Genomic DNA, 14,671 nt, shown 5'->3' with positions numbered 1-14,671 from the left:
TCCTCTACCAAGTCTGCGGAATGACCAGAAATAGTAGAAAGGAATTCCAACCCTTGGCTCCTTGTCCTACTGTTCAGAATTAGTCCTGTCTTGAGAAACTTGGGGGTGGAGGAAGAGGAGCGATGAAAATCAAGGTTTCTGCATTCAAGGTAAGATGGACAAAAGCAAACCCAGTCTTTAGTTTCCATGTTGCAACCCATGGTTTTGTCATCTGACCAACTATGGTTTTGTGAAGATCACTGCTCAAGCATTTTACCTAAGAGTTCCTAATAACTCAACCTATCTTCTCCATCTCTGGCAAAAGCCTTCAGTGCTCACCTGTATTAACTCCAAACAGCACTTCTAGGTTTATAGGGAAAACAGAGTGATATATCACCATTATGCAAAATAAGTTACCCACCCAGCCAAATGCTTACAGCCTTACTCTACTTCAACTCAAGCCAATTTCTTTCTAGGAAGAATAAAAGAATACTAAATGATCAAGTCTGGTGCCTAGTAAGACCGGTTCATATAACAGCATTGATATTCATAAATGGATAGACAACAACCTCTGGGTCTGATTCTACCCAGAAATGCAATGAATGAGGAATTGCTCTGTGAATGCTGACAAATCTAGTCATAATGTCGTTAAAAGCTGTCCCCTCTCTTTCTCCTTTTCTACTATGAAGACTACTCTCTGGATAGCCAAAGTGATAGTAAAGAATGTGTCGCTGTCCCTCAGCCATTTCGCTCTTTTTACATAGGATGAAAGTAAATTTACATTTAAAAGATGGGGACAAAGAGCTGAAGATGAAGTGTAGCCCTGCATTTACTTCCCTTCCTGTGCTGTGGGGCCCTGACTCTGCTTTAGAGCCCACAAATCGTATCCTTGAAGTTCCTATAATGAAGGGTTATAAATGTATATGGAGGAGCAACACAAAGGCAAGAAGATACGCTTTTGTCATATGCCTGACTTTTTAGTGTGCTTGGTTCTCAGGATATTCATTATCTGTGGATGCATTATTAAAGTGGCCTAACATTTCCCCTAAGTTTCTGGTTTTCTTCAATCATACAACACATGGCATCAGAAACCCCATGTCAGACTTCTTTGCAACTCTTAGGCCATAGTGAAGCACCATATGGAGTTCCGAACATGGTGGGCTTCAGGATATATACATAAACGTTCAGCTACTAACTAATTAGCTGTGCAAATGCCTTACTGTGAGTCAAACCCATCAGTCTTCAGAAGTGCCTACACAGCAGGAGATTTTCTTGGCCAAAGTTTTTCTGTGTTGTGATGAACTGAAAAGTTATTTAGGAAAATACATATAGGAAAAATCATTTCAGTAAGATCATATTTTTATCTGAACTGCTACCTAAGTTTTGCTTTAAGCTGAGATAACAAATGTGAAATTTTAATGTAACAATAATAAGGGCTCTGTTAGATCTGACTGAAGTGGCCAAAAGCAAGATGCCAGGGAAAAATGAAACACGTCAAGCATATCTGATACTTCCTCTGAAATACTTTCTCAGCCTTTACCAATTTGAAATTGATGGACTATCTGAGGCAAAGGTGGTTTCTAACTGTTCTGGGATATTGAACAGTGGGTTTGTCTTTCATGAATCTGCCTGGAGTCTTTTGAATCCATCTACATTTTTGGCACCTGCAGTATCCCATGGCAAGGAGTTCCACAGCTTACCTGCTCACAGCTACCCCCTCTTGCTTGCTTTGAGGCTGGCTGCTTGCTCACTATCTTATTCTCCTTAGTTCTTCCACTGAAAAAAGCAGCAAACAACAAATCCTTATCCATCCTGGGGTTCCCCCCATGCCTGCACTCCTCTCTTGGTTTTCTAGTTCTTTAGTTTGGGTAAAATTTAAAAAAAGAAACAGTTGAAAAGATGACTGTGTAATGGGAAGGAAAATATTCTACCTAAACAATGTAGATATAGGTACGTATAAACGCTGAGCCATGTAGGCACTCTTATTTAGAAAATGAAAAATAATTTTTGTATGACTTCATGTTTTGAATGCTTTGATAAACAACCATGAAGGCTGTTTATTTCTAGAGTTGTAGGCAGCCTGGGATAACTGTAAACATCAGAGACTAAGTCACTGGCTGCATCATCCTATTAGTTAGCTGGCAGTGTATTAATCTGGAAAGAAAACATAGGCAAACCTTTTGGAATCCCTATCCTGGTTTTCAAATGTATCTTAAAAAAACATTCACAAAGCAGCAAATGAGAGAGAAACTGCAGGTAAAAAACTTACATTGTTGTTTTCAGATACTTCATGAACTAACAAGTACTGCTTCTGGAATAAAAAAAATGCTCATTCAGAATGTATCACCATTTTGTCAGCAATATCTGACGAACTTGTCAAACTCCAAAATCTCCATTTCGTTTCATAGCAGGGAAGACCATTTCACAATAACATTGGTTTCCCTGGAAGTTTTATAGTAAATGATTTGGATAAGATCCTGGCCCAAGAGGACAGGACTTCAAGTTGTGCAGGTCCTCTAAAAGATGGAGACTGTGCTTTTGCAGGTTCTTTGTAGTGTATGGAGCCATTAGCAGTAATGGTAGACAGCCCCATTTGGGATGTCATGATCAAAGCACTCTTTCTCTGGTTCACTGTAGAGGAGTTAGCAGGCAGCTGGTGAAGCATGTTTGGTTATGGACTATTATGTTGGAGCACACATGTTGCAAAGTATGACATGGTGTTTAACACTGAAACAGGCAGAAAAATCACTGAGGATATAAATAGTTTATTGTGTTCTCTCTTTTGCATACATGTTTAAATGTTTTTTATTATTTAATGGGATCACTTACGGTATTTGAGAACCCAGTAACTGCTCTGGGACTCTGTACAAACTTTAAAAAACGTATTCAATGTTTTTGTTTAATGTTCAAGAGCTGTAAAGTGAATGCTGGGCATTGATAAATTATATGTGCCATTTATTATGCTAGATTCTGTGCTGACCCAGAGCTAATGGAAATTACAGAGTATGGCCTGTATTTGTTCCCATTAAGGGTACTTGTTCTCAGTAGCACTTCAGGCTGGTCTTGTCTGATCTTGTTATTTGTTTAGCAGTTTGAGCTGCCTAAAGTCTTTTTAATTCCCATGATCAGTTCCACTCCTGTAAGGATAAATACAGCATGCAACGATGCCAAGGAGCAAAGTTGAAAGAAGGTAAAAATTTACAGTTAAAACTGGGGTTGTGGAAAAGCAGAATTTTCTTGTGTTGCATGCAAAACTGGAACAGAAAGTTTTAAGTTCTGTTCTCAGATCTGTCACCATCTCTCAGTGCCTATAAATAAATCAGTAATGTATTCCCGAGTTCCTTCATCAGTGAAGTAATGCTCAGTGTGTTACTGTTACCAGGGATTTAAGGGAATTTTTAAAAAACTGAGCAAAACAATGTGGCAGACTAGAAGGGAACATCCTGCTCAACATGCAAGTAATACTTTGGCACCTAAAGGTTGTGGCCTGCTCTGTGCTGGAGTATCATATTGTGCTTATACATGTCTTGTTAGAACAGTTTCATTTAGCTCTCACAAAATCTTTCCAGCAGTTGGCCTCCCATAACTGTCAGAATGATTGAGTAATTTGGATGCCTTCCAAGGCTCCTTCTTTTCCCAATAACCTAGATTGTTTCAGATTGAGTGTGCTGTGGAGAAAAAAATTTGCCAGGAATTTCTGTTACAGGAACTGGTGGAAACATCACTGAACCTGGCTCAAAGCAGACAAGCATATGGTTTGCTACAAATTTATATTAGCAGTTCTTGATCATAAGTATCAAATTTAGGCATATTAAGATTCCTGAAAAATTTTAATGTTTGGCCTTTTGCATTATGGACAGTGAAATAATCGTCTGATGACAGATAGTTAAAAGACTGCCATCCCATGCATGTGGGCAAAACGTGAAATAATATTGGAATTCTACACAGACATAACAAGGAAAAGTCGGTGGCTGGCCCCATCTAGTGAATGGGGGAGTTCTCATCCTCATGGTGAGTGACAGGTGTGAGGAGCGTGGTCATAGGCTCTGAAGGGACTCAGAGGGAAAACCAAGTAATTTTTATATTTGATGACTTGAACTAGAGGAGTTATATAAACAAACCATCACTCTGGGAGAGAAATTATTTCTATCAGCACCATTCTGAGTAGGTCTACATTGTATTTGTTGAAGCCCAGGAACAGAACCTGAATTAATGGAGGTATGAATAGTTTGGGTTACATGGATAGGTAGGAAAAAACATATCCAAAAATACAATCTGGGAAGAATCTGCAAGACTTAGACACAGTCTATTTTGTGGCCAGGGAGATAAGGGTCATAGATGAGACCTACACCGCAGGCAGGTATGGTAGCCATCTAGGAGCGGGTAGCAGGCAGTAGATGTCATGTAGTTGAAAGAAGGTATCTACAAGTAGGACTGGTCTGAAAGTGCTTTGATCAGTAGAAATCAGGTATTAAGAATCATATCCAGTTCCTAAGCCATCTGCTAAAATGTCTTTCCATAAGCACCACTCCTTGACACACAAGGTGGCAGGTAGTTCTCATTCTTCCCCATCTGCTCTGAAGGTCCTAGGCTTTACAGTAATAGAGTGCTGTCACCCTACCCTTTTCCTCTTTACATGTGGAAATTCTGATGATTAAGACAAGTTCTTGTATATTTGCCCATAGCACTGAATCACTGTGCAGCTTCCCCACCTTTAATACATCCAGTCCAGGAGAGCCTCAGGGGCAAAAGTCACTCACTCCAGTGGAGATGTGGTCAGTCTGTTCAGGACCAATTTCTTAGTCTTAAAAAAGTCCAGATGTTCTTCTGCTGTTGTAAGCATTATCATGCTTTAAGAATGACATTTTTATTACACTTTGTAGCAATGTGAAGGAATTGGATTACTTTTCAAAAGCTGATGACTTCACCATTGCTGAGATACTGCCTGAGAAAGAAAAGGAAAATCTGATGTAGGATATGGTGGATCTGGAGGTCAGGCATCATCTCTGATAGTGAATGCAAAAACCCTACTCACTCATGAAGCTGGTGTTAAAAAGTGACTTATTAAAATTAATAGCAGAAGAAAGTCTGTAGTGCTTGAAGAAGAAAACGTGGTTTCTTTAGCAGCCCACTTCATGCTTGGATACTTAATCCAAGACCCATCAGTCAATAGGAGATTGCCATTCATTTCAATAGGAGGTAGCAGAGGGAGGAGAGGTGGGCACACCTCCTCAGTGAAGGCTTTTGAGATTTATAAAACACTTGAGATTTAGAAAACAACTACTGCATTTTTTTCCTTCATTCTTGCATTCAAGATACTAACTTTTCCATTTTTTCTCCCATAAAAGTCACAACCATAAAAATCTTCTTTTTTTTCCTTTTTTTTTTTAAATTTTTGAAATTGAAAGTTGAATTTGGATACAGTCCAGTTGCAGCTTCTGGGACTGTAGAGAAAAGACAAAATATCACAAGAGGCAGTTGTGCTGGTAATGACAAGTTTGTGTACCTAGTCAGTTTTTAATAATGCTCTGTATGCTGTCTGCAATGTGTTAGCCAATTCTTGTTATGTGTTCACAGATTAAAATCTCTCCAGCATTTGTTTTTAAACTGAAGGAGAGCACCACCCATTTAAAATCTTGGGATCTTCAAATGAAAGGAATGTCACTAGCTGCAAGGCAGCAAAGATTTGCAGCCACGTTAACTCATGTTGTTTTCTGCCTTTATCTTTTTTAGGCTAGAAAACATTTTCAGCAACTCTGCTAGATCATGATCTGAAATAATTTTTGGTAATTTCACATGGTAAATCATTTGACCCCTGCTGGGAATAAAATTTCATGCTAGCTAACGTTGTTACAAAAGGAGCATGTGCTATATTGGTAATAGCAATGATGTGAGCGCTGAGTGCGAGTATTACAGTTTTTCAGGGAGTTAAGCAGGCTTGAGATGCAGAAATGTAAATTCACTGAAGATTGCCAGATTTTAATGATAAACCATGTGTGATAAATTGATCAGGAAGCTCCAGATAGGGAAGGGGGGAGAAAAAGGGCATGTCGATAGCATCTAACGGGTGGTACTCTCCTTACATTGCCAGAAGGCAACAGATATTTTTGACCTACCATTTAATGAGAAAAAGAGATACCACTTGAAGATAATTTTGAAACTCACATGTATTCATTAGTATCCTTCTGCTTTCATCTGCTAGTTTGCATTCTGGTTATAAAACTCCTGGATATATTGTAAGCAGTTTAAGAGCAAGTGGGGGAGACTGGCCTGGGGGAACATACTTTCAACGACTGGAAGTTGCCTGAAGCCACTGAGGCAGGAGAGGTTTAGATTTGGTCTGCTGTAGTGTCTGTTTTGTTTCCCAGATGAGGTCCCTGATGAACATTTCTCTGCAACCCCACGGAGCATCACAGCAGTCTCAGCGCCTGTGTCCATCCACAGCCACTTCATCCTGCACTGAAAAAGCTCTCCTTCCTGCTGCTGGGATCAGCTCCCCTCCGAGGTGGCCCTTTTCCCCTTTTCTTTCCCGACAGGCAGGCACGTCCGTGCCACTGGTGCCAGGGCACCACGGCCCTGCGGGGTTGCGTGGTGCTGGGGCTGGCCACCTCGCGCTTGCCTTTCGGAGCTGCCGGTGCCCCGTCTGGTGCGGCAGCCAGAGGACGTCGGCAGCGAAGAGCAGGGTCTGGAAGTGGTTTTCCGTCACTTGCAACGGTCTGCTCCTCCTGCCTCCTCGGCCGATTTCCAGTTCGTACCTATTCGGTCTGCAGACCAGTAGCCTTCTAAATTAAAATGCAGCCAGTTTGGCCCACACAATATATTGCATCACTGCTATGTCAGACTGCAGAAAAAAATAATTGTCTTGTATTGATGTGCTGAATACACAACACTACATTTGGCATTGTGGCACAAGATGCCTTATTTTCAGTAATACATATAAATGACTCAGCTCCAGAAGCAGCTTTTTATTTGTTAGTTGGTTATTCTTTTCATGGAAAAAATCAACCTGGCTGTATTTCAAGTATGTGAACTATGGCTCGGTGTTCATAGATGTATTTTAATGAATTAAGACTACTATGAAGTAATTAAACCTTGTCATGGAGAACATCTATCTGACAAATGTACTTGTTAGTAACAATAAGTTGTAGAGCCATCCTGGAGTCTTTCTTCACTGAAATTTATGTGAGCTCCTGCTGCTGCTGTCCTGTTTAGGGGTCTACAGTGCTTCCATTTTAAAATCAGCATTTTTAGGAATTCAGTCTGTAAACATGATTGTGGCAGAAAATTGTAATATGTATAGATAACTTAGAGGCCCTTTTTCTTTTCTTGGTTTCTGTTTTGTTTTGTTTTTAAATATCGATATCTGATCCTTTACCCACTTTTTTAATCTAAGAAAACATGGTAGAGACTGCTGGTTGTGGGTGACATTTTCTACAGTCTATAAAAAAAGTTTGCAGTTCCTGTAGCTGCTGTTTTAAACAATGTACATTTTTTAGGAAGTTGACAGGGGAGGCTGGATGATCCAGTGGCATGGAACTAAGTCTGCTCCTTTAAAATTTGCAAATTTTGCTACTGGAGGTCAGAACCTAAGTGTGTACTCACCAATCTACCTAGTCTTTCACTTTGTTCAGCAAGGTCTACACATGTGCTTAAGTTCCAATAAAATCAACAGAATGAATTGAAGCCCATTTTTTATGCCTTGCTAAATAAAGATACTAAATGTAGAACGAAAGCCTGTTTTGCAGGATGAGTATGCAGTGACAGTGAACGGGAGCTGAAAAGAGGGGGACCTACCCTGTTCTTGGTGTGGTACATGCTAATTAGACACCTATAGTCAGTCAGAAGGAATTGAATCACCTAATTGCCTGTTTCTGCATTAAAAACTTTAAAGAAGCATTTCTGGGAAGAACAGATCATGACAAAATTACCTGTGATTACAAGGGAGGGGATCTAATAGTGCAGGTGCACTCTGAGAGTCCCATTGATTGGGTCATGATCCAAATTCAGCTGAAAGCAATTCATGTTATTTCAGCAGAATAATACAGTAATCTGTTCTACCCTGACCAAACTGAAATCAGATAAGCTTGTTTATAAGAGCTGGTCACATGCACCTGTATTTATGAAGCTGTGCATGTTCTGTGTGGATACCATCCACACATGTCATTTTGGTGTTAGTTCATGGCAACAAATTCCACTGACATCACTGGGACCAGGCATTCAGTCTCCCGTTTGCCTGTCTCAAATTTGTCACAGGCACACATCTAATATAGGATGTTTAAGAAGTGCTCTTTGTCTCAGTTCTGTTCTGTATTGCTAGTCTGGCTGTCACAACTTCATTCTGCTTTTCTCGTTTGCAGCCTTTGGCACTGTCTTTTTCTAGATGCATCAGTGTAGTAGAAAATTTGTATTTTTGCTGAGGGAGTGATTCTTGGGTTCAGTTAAAGAAAAAGGGTTTTGCTCTGAAAATCTATCACTAGCCTACTATCAGTGGTATAACCTGTATCCTCGAAAATATGTATGTCATGGTGAGTGGAATTTTAGAGAAAAAGCACTTCCTTAAATGGTCTTAAATCTAGAGCTGGCCTTGGTATTTTTTTTAAATTGATAACAAAGTTTGTGTTGAAATTGCTGGGTTTTGCCAAGATCTAATAACAATATAAGAGTTCTGCAGAAGTGTATCATTCTAGGTATATAAACTGGCATGGTGCTCTATAAAAATATTACGTTTTTTGACCAAATTGCTGAGGATTTACCAATCTGACAGTAGTATAATAGGAAGGTTAGATTCTTTAAGAGAAGCTGATCATAAACACAACATGCACTTTTAAAACTGTAACTTAAACTTGCTTACTGGCACAGTCCAGTTATATTTAGAATAAAGACAATTTTATGTGTCTTCCTCAGTGATCTGTTATTCTTCAGACCTAGTTTCATTTCTGTGTTTTAAACACTTTACACACATTACAGTGACTTTCATAGGAAAATTCTGGGGTTTTTAGGTTAGATAGAAGAAGCCCAGATGTAAGTTTGGAGGTTGGAGAAAAGCATCCCATATAGAATTGAGTGAATTGCTGTAAACCCAAGGATACCCTGAAATTCAGTATTCTGTTTGCCTAGCTTTCTGCTCTAACAACAGGCTGACTGATGTGGCCTCCAAGTTAACTTAATTTTATTCGTTTTCTAGAATTCCTATTCCTGTCATTTACATGCCATTATTCAAAATGCAGGCCAGTTACTGAAGAAACCATTTTTGATGAAAAAGCTGCACACAATAAATAAAGGATACAGGCAGAAGATACTAGGAATAGTTATACTGGCCGTTACCCTCTCTTCATTACTGTGCCTAAAAATGGTGAGTATGACTTGGCCAAATCTTGCACTTATATCTTGCCATTAGCACTTTTTTAACTAGGAAACTGTTTTTCCTCTGGTGGAACATCAGGTCCCAGGTGAGGCTATTGAAGACTAGTACAAGGAGAAATATACAATTTAAATGTTGACATCTGAGAGCAAAGACTCCCAGTGGTGTCAGTGGATCTTGTATCCGCCTGTAAGAACTTCAATATTTGGCTCAGAAATATTGTACAATTTTAGAGGCAGAGGAAGGGTAAGCAACGGATCAAGATATAGATGACCTGTGTAGTTTCCAAAGTATTAAAGCAGTCTCCTACTTAATAGCTGCAGGTCTATTGAGATAAATAATATTCGGGGATGTAGTACTTATGATGATGATACAGCATCCACTTCACTCAGTCCTTCTTGTGACAAGGTGCTAACCTAGATGCGTTGCCCTTAAACTCCAAATATCATCACTTCAGGAAAACCTCCACACCTTCACAGCACTTACACTCATGTTTCTTTTTATTATTTCTACTTGTTTGAATGTTGCAGTGGCTTTGCCACAGAGGCTTTCTTGGTCTCTCTTCTCATGACCTGCTAAACAGTTTCCCCACTGACATCCCAACAAGGATGAATTACTCAAGAAAATGGCTGTGAGTCCTACCCAAAAGCATGTTGTGTTTTGCCACGTTAAGCTGCATGACTGAAAGATGTAAAAAGCCATAGCCAAGATAAATATACCAAACAGATGGTTCTTCACTTTCCTATCTTTAAAGCTCTACATGTCTGGGAACAAAGTTTCTTTTTCTTGTCTCTGCTGCTGCTAATTGTCTGTCATAGAACTGGGGACTTTTTAAACCAACACCTTCTCCACAGAAAAAAAGCCTTGGTAGGAACCCAGTGTACTGTGTGAGCTAAACTCAGTTAATAATTTTGTATTTAAAAAAATGCTGGAAACAATCAAATGTTTTGTGTAGGTACTTTTGAAGTTAAACATTTTGCTTCAAAACTAACTTTGTTGTTGTAAAAGTTCTATTGAAAAAGATAAACAGAACCGAGTCAAATGAAGTATTTTGATTCTTTGAAATAGGTCATTTGCATTTTACTGCAAGACCCAGAAATACTGATCTCAAGTTGCTTTGTATAAGTTTGTGTGGGATTTGGCCAACCAACTGGGAATTGTCTTGCAGAGTGAGTCTCAGACAAAGAGCAAACACACACACACTGTCTTCACTCTGGTGAAGAGCGAAGACATTCTTTGGTTTTTTTCTCTCATTTCAGATTGAAAGCACTTCTTTCCAAACGTAGTCAGCAAAACTTTATAAGCTCTGCTATTCCTCAGCTCGCTTTAGATAGCTCACATTTCCTTCCCTATATGAGTTAAGATGCTTATCTGCATAACTGCTGACATTACATAACAGTGTCTTCTACAACAGCTAGAGAAATGTGAAAGTGACAAGTAAAATGGAGGCAGTCTTGTGTGATTATTTTCTGGAAACTTAGTGTAGATAAAGGCAAGATTAGCTGGTTAGCAGATAGATATATCAGTATCAGTGCACTTCTCGTCTGGTGGTGTAAAAAACCCATCCTCTTCCAAATCAGTTGTACAGCTGCTGACACTGGAAGGGAACTGGTGACAATCTTAAACTTCCTGCAAGGTGTCTGGCCAAGTATTTCTTTCACTTACATCTGCTATCATGCTTAAAGTTCATTGGCATTGCCTAAGTATAAACAAAACCAACAGTAGTTTCTGATCTATTATTAAATCATACAATAGTTGTTTAACCCTTAACAAGACACCCCCCCCTCCCCCCCAGTGTCAAAAGCGTCCATCTAGGCGACAGAATGCAAGAAGTGTTGAGAAACATGCAGCAAGAATAGCCTGGAGAGTGCTTAATATTTTGGTTGGTTTGTTTCCACATACTGGTCAGTGATTTTAGTATTGCCTTACTGCACAGCAGCCCTATGGAAGCAGGAGGAATTGTTTCGTAAGTACAAAAGCTTTCTGTACAGCTACAGTAATTATGTGCAGATCAGCATTCAAATTATGCATGATTTTTTGCACACACATATCTTGTCATTTACTCTTGTAAATGCTGAAAGAACACTTATACCCTCTGGGTGAACTCAGCTTTTCCATGAAGACTGGTCCAATGCAGCCTTTTTTAAAATATATATATTGAACTTCCATGAATATTTAAGCAAAAAATGGACAGATTCATTTGAACAATATACTAATTTGTGATCACAGCATTTTGATTTAGTGAAGAGTTCTTCACTGACGTCAATGTTCGGTATTTCACTGATTGCATTTCAGTTCAGATTAAAGAGAAAGAGATAAGAAATACTACTTGAGGAAACCAGAATGTCCCTAATCACATGTCCAAAATTTTTAATGACAACAAAAGGACTTTTTAAGTCCTTGCAAAGTCATTTGTACAAGTCAGATGTTACCAAAGCTTTTAGATACATTACGTAAATCAAGGGTCTAAAATATGGTAATGGTATACATAGTAGCAAACTACTCAGTGAGAAATAAACAAGAAAAACTGTTTATATAACCAATGAACCTTTCTGCTTTTTGCTTTGCTTTTGACTTACTGTATGGGGTTTGTATGGTAGGGTTTTTGTAGCAGGGGGGCTACAGGGGTGGCTTCTCTGAGAAGCTGCTAGAAGCTTTCCCAGCTCCAAGTCAGACCCTCCTCTGGCCAAGGCTGATCCCATCAGTGATGGTGGTAGTGCCTCTGGGAGAACAGATTTAAGAAGGGAAAAAAGTTGTGGCAGGCACAGAAACTGCAGCTGAAGAGAGAAGTGAGAATATGTGAGCAAAACAGCCCTTGCAGACCCCAGGTCAGTGAAGAAGGGGAGGGAGTAGGTGATCCAGGTGCTGAGCAGAGATTCCCCTGCATCCCGTGGGGAAGACCATGGTAAGGCAGGCTGTCCCCCTGCAGCCCATGGAGGTCCACGGTGGAGCAGATCTCCACCTGCAGCCGGGGGAGGACCCCACGCCGGAGCAGGTGGCTTTCCGAAGGAGGCTGTGACCCCATGGGAAGCCCTCGCTGGAGCAGGCTCCTGGCAGGACCTGCGGATCTGTGGAGAAAGGAGCCCACGCTGGAGCAGGTTTTCTGGCAGGACTTGTGACCATGCCATGCAAGGGACCCATGCTGGAGCAGTTCATGAAGAATTGCAGCCTGTGGGAAGGACTTAAGTTGGAGAAGTTCATGAAGGAGTGTCTCCCATGGAAGGGGCCTCACGCTGGAGCAGGGGAAGAGTGAGGAGTCCTGCCCCTGAGGACGATGAAGCAGCAGAGACAACGTGTGATGAACTGACCCCAACCCCCATTCCCCGTTCCCCTGCACCACTGGTGGGGGAGGTGGAGAAAATTGGCAGCAAAGTTGGGCCAGGAAAGAAGGGGAGTGAAGGGGAAAGCTGTTTTAAGATTTGGTTTTACTTCTCATTGTCCTTGTTTTGATTTGATTGATAATAAACTACTTTCCCCAAGATGAGTCTATTTTGCCCTTGATGGTAATTGGTGAGTGACCTCTGCCTGTCCTTATCTCGACCCATGAGCCCTTTGTTATATTTTCTCTCCCTTGTCCAGCTGAGGAGGAGAAGGATAGGGCAGCTTTGGTGGGCATCTGGCATCCAGCCAGGGTCAACCTACCACACTTGCGGAGGTCATACAGGTACGTGAAGGTGGAGATTCTGAAATACAGTCTCTATACATGATATCCACCTAGCTCTACTGGCAATTCTACCAGATAGCTTTATAATTCTTCATTTAATCCTTGTTCAATTTTATTGGAAAAACAATAGTTGAAGGGGGACAAGTGTAATAATAGAATAATACATTTGTTCTGTCTGCAAATGTGATCATCATTGTTAATCCCCACTACTGTAATTAAATGAGGGGGACAGAGTTTAAAAATTTAGCTAAATGAGAATTTATATGAAACAAACTGCAGTTGACTTTCACAAGGTGCAGCTAAAACTCACCTCTTGTGCTCGGAAATGCACAATTTTCTTGGTGTAACTTGTTTGAATATATATGTATATCATCTATAGAAGAAATGTCGGTGCTGTGACTTGGAAATACTAAGCTCTGTTTTGCCTTGGAGGGATTCGGATTTTTTTGTTTTACTAGATGTAGCATATCTTCTATGAAAGTATAATCTCATATGATCTTGAGTCATGACTGAATTAGTTAGGCATTTCCAATAAAGTTGTTTTTTTATAAAAACTGCAGAAGTTATCTGTGCTGTATGAATTTAGCCCTGCATCCCTACCAGTGGGTATAATGATAATGGGTTGCTGAATAATGCTAAGACCTTGCAGTTCATCAGCAGTTTAGCGTAAGATAGCCCTGTGCATGCTCTTGAATTACAGTAATTACTCTTGAATTGTAATAAATACAGGGTAAAAGTATTTATGTGGATGCTTATCAGAGAGCGGATGAGGTGCTGTAAGTTATTCTTTCACCTAGCAGTAACCAGTTCTTGTCCCTGAGAGTTAAATTAGTTGCAGTAAATTTTCAAGAATCAAAAATGAATGTTTGTGGACAAATACAGGGATGAGATGGAGAAAGATGATTGCAGTGAGGAAAGTTTTATCCTGGTGCCCCAGGGCTTTTATACGAGAACTGTTGAAGAGCTGAACAGTTAGGTAAGAGTTACATGTCTGAGGAGACAAAGTGGAGGAAACCTCAAGCAGGCCTGAAATCTGCACCACATTTAGGTGACACGATTTGAGTTTGAGATTGTGCTTTCCTAATCCTTTCCTCTGCATTTGTCTGCAGGTAAGCTTATAAACATTACTTCCTGGGACAAGGATGCTCTTCTGCTGAGTGTCTCTGGTCAGCCTGTGCAGACAGATATCAGTAGTGATGACTAGGACCATGTGGATCCAAAGAGTGAAGGGATTTGTTGGAGAAAAAAAAAAAGGTCATAGACGTTCAATCTAGAGGAGAGTGAATGTAGGAATTACTCTCTGAAATACTCAACTGCAGGCATTTAGACTCTTTTGAATCTTCTACCTAAGGTTTTCCCCACAACTGCTATCTCATTGTGAGATCCATCAGCAGAAGCAGCAGGTCTGACACTTGAAATGATTGTCCTCATGAAGACCAGTCCTGGTGCAGACTAGTCCTGGATGAAAACAGGTAGCTAAATAGTAAACCTTTATTTTCAAATTGGATGACATTGTAACATCTGGGTTTTTTTCTGCAGGTTTCTCTTCTAGAAACCTTTTTCCTAACACATAGCAAGTCTGTTACTATCAATATTGGGCAAGGCACTCAAAGAGATTGTATCGCAGTTGAGCAAGGCCACATCTGGTTGTTCAATCAAAAGGATGT

Source organism: Accipiter gentilis, chromosome Z, assembly GCF_929443795.1.
Source record: "Accipiter gentilis chromosome Z, bAccGen1.1, whole genome shotgun sequence".
In the NCBI taxonomy this organism is placed as follows: domain Eukaryota; kingdom Metazoa; phylum Chordata; class Aves; order Accipitriformes; family Accipitridae; genus Astur; species Astur gentilis.
The sequence above is the reverse complement of the archived record's forward strand: the minus strand, read 5'-3'. Positions refer to the sequence as shown.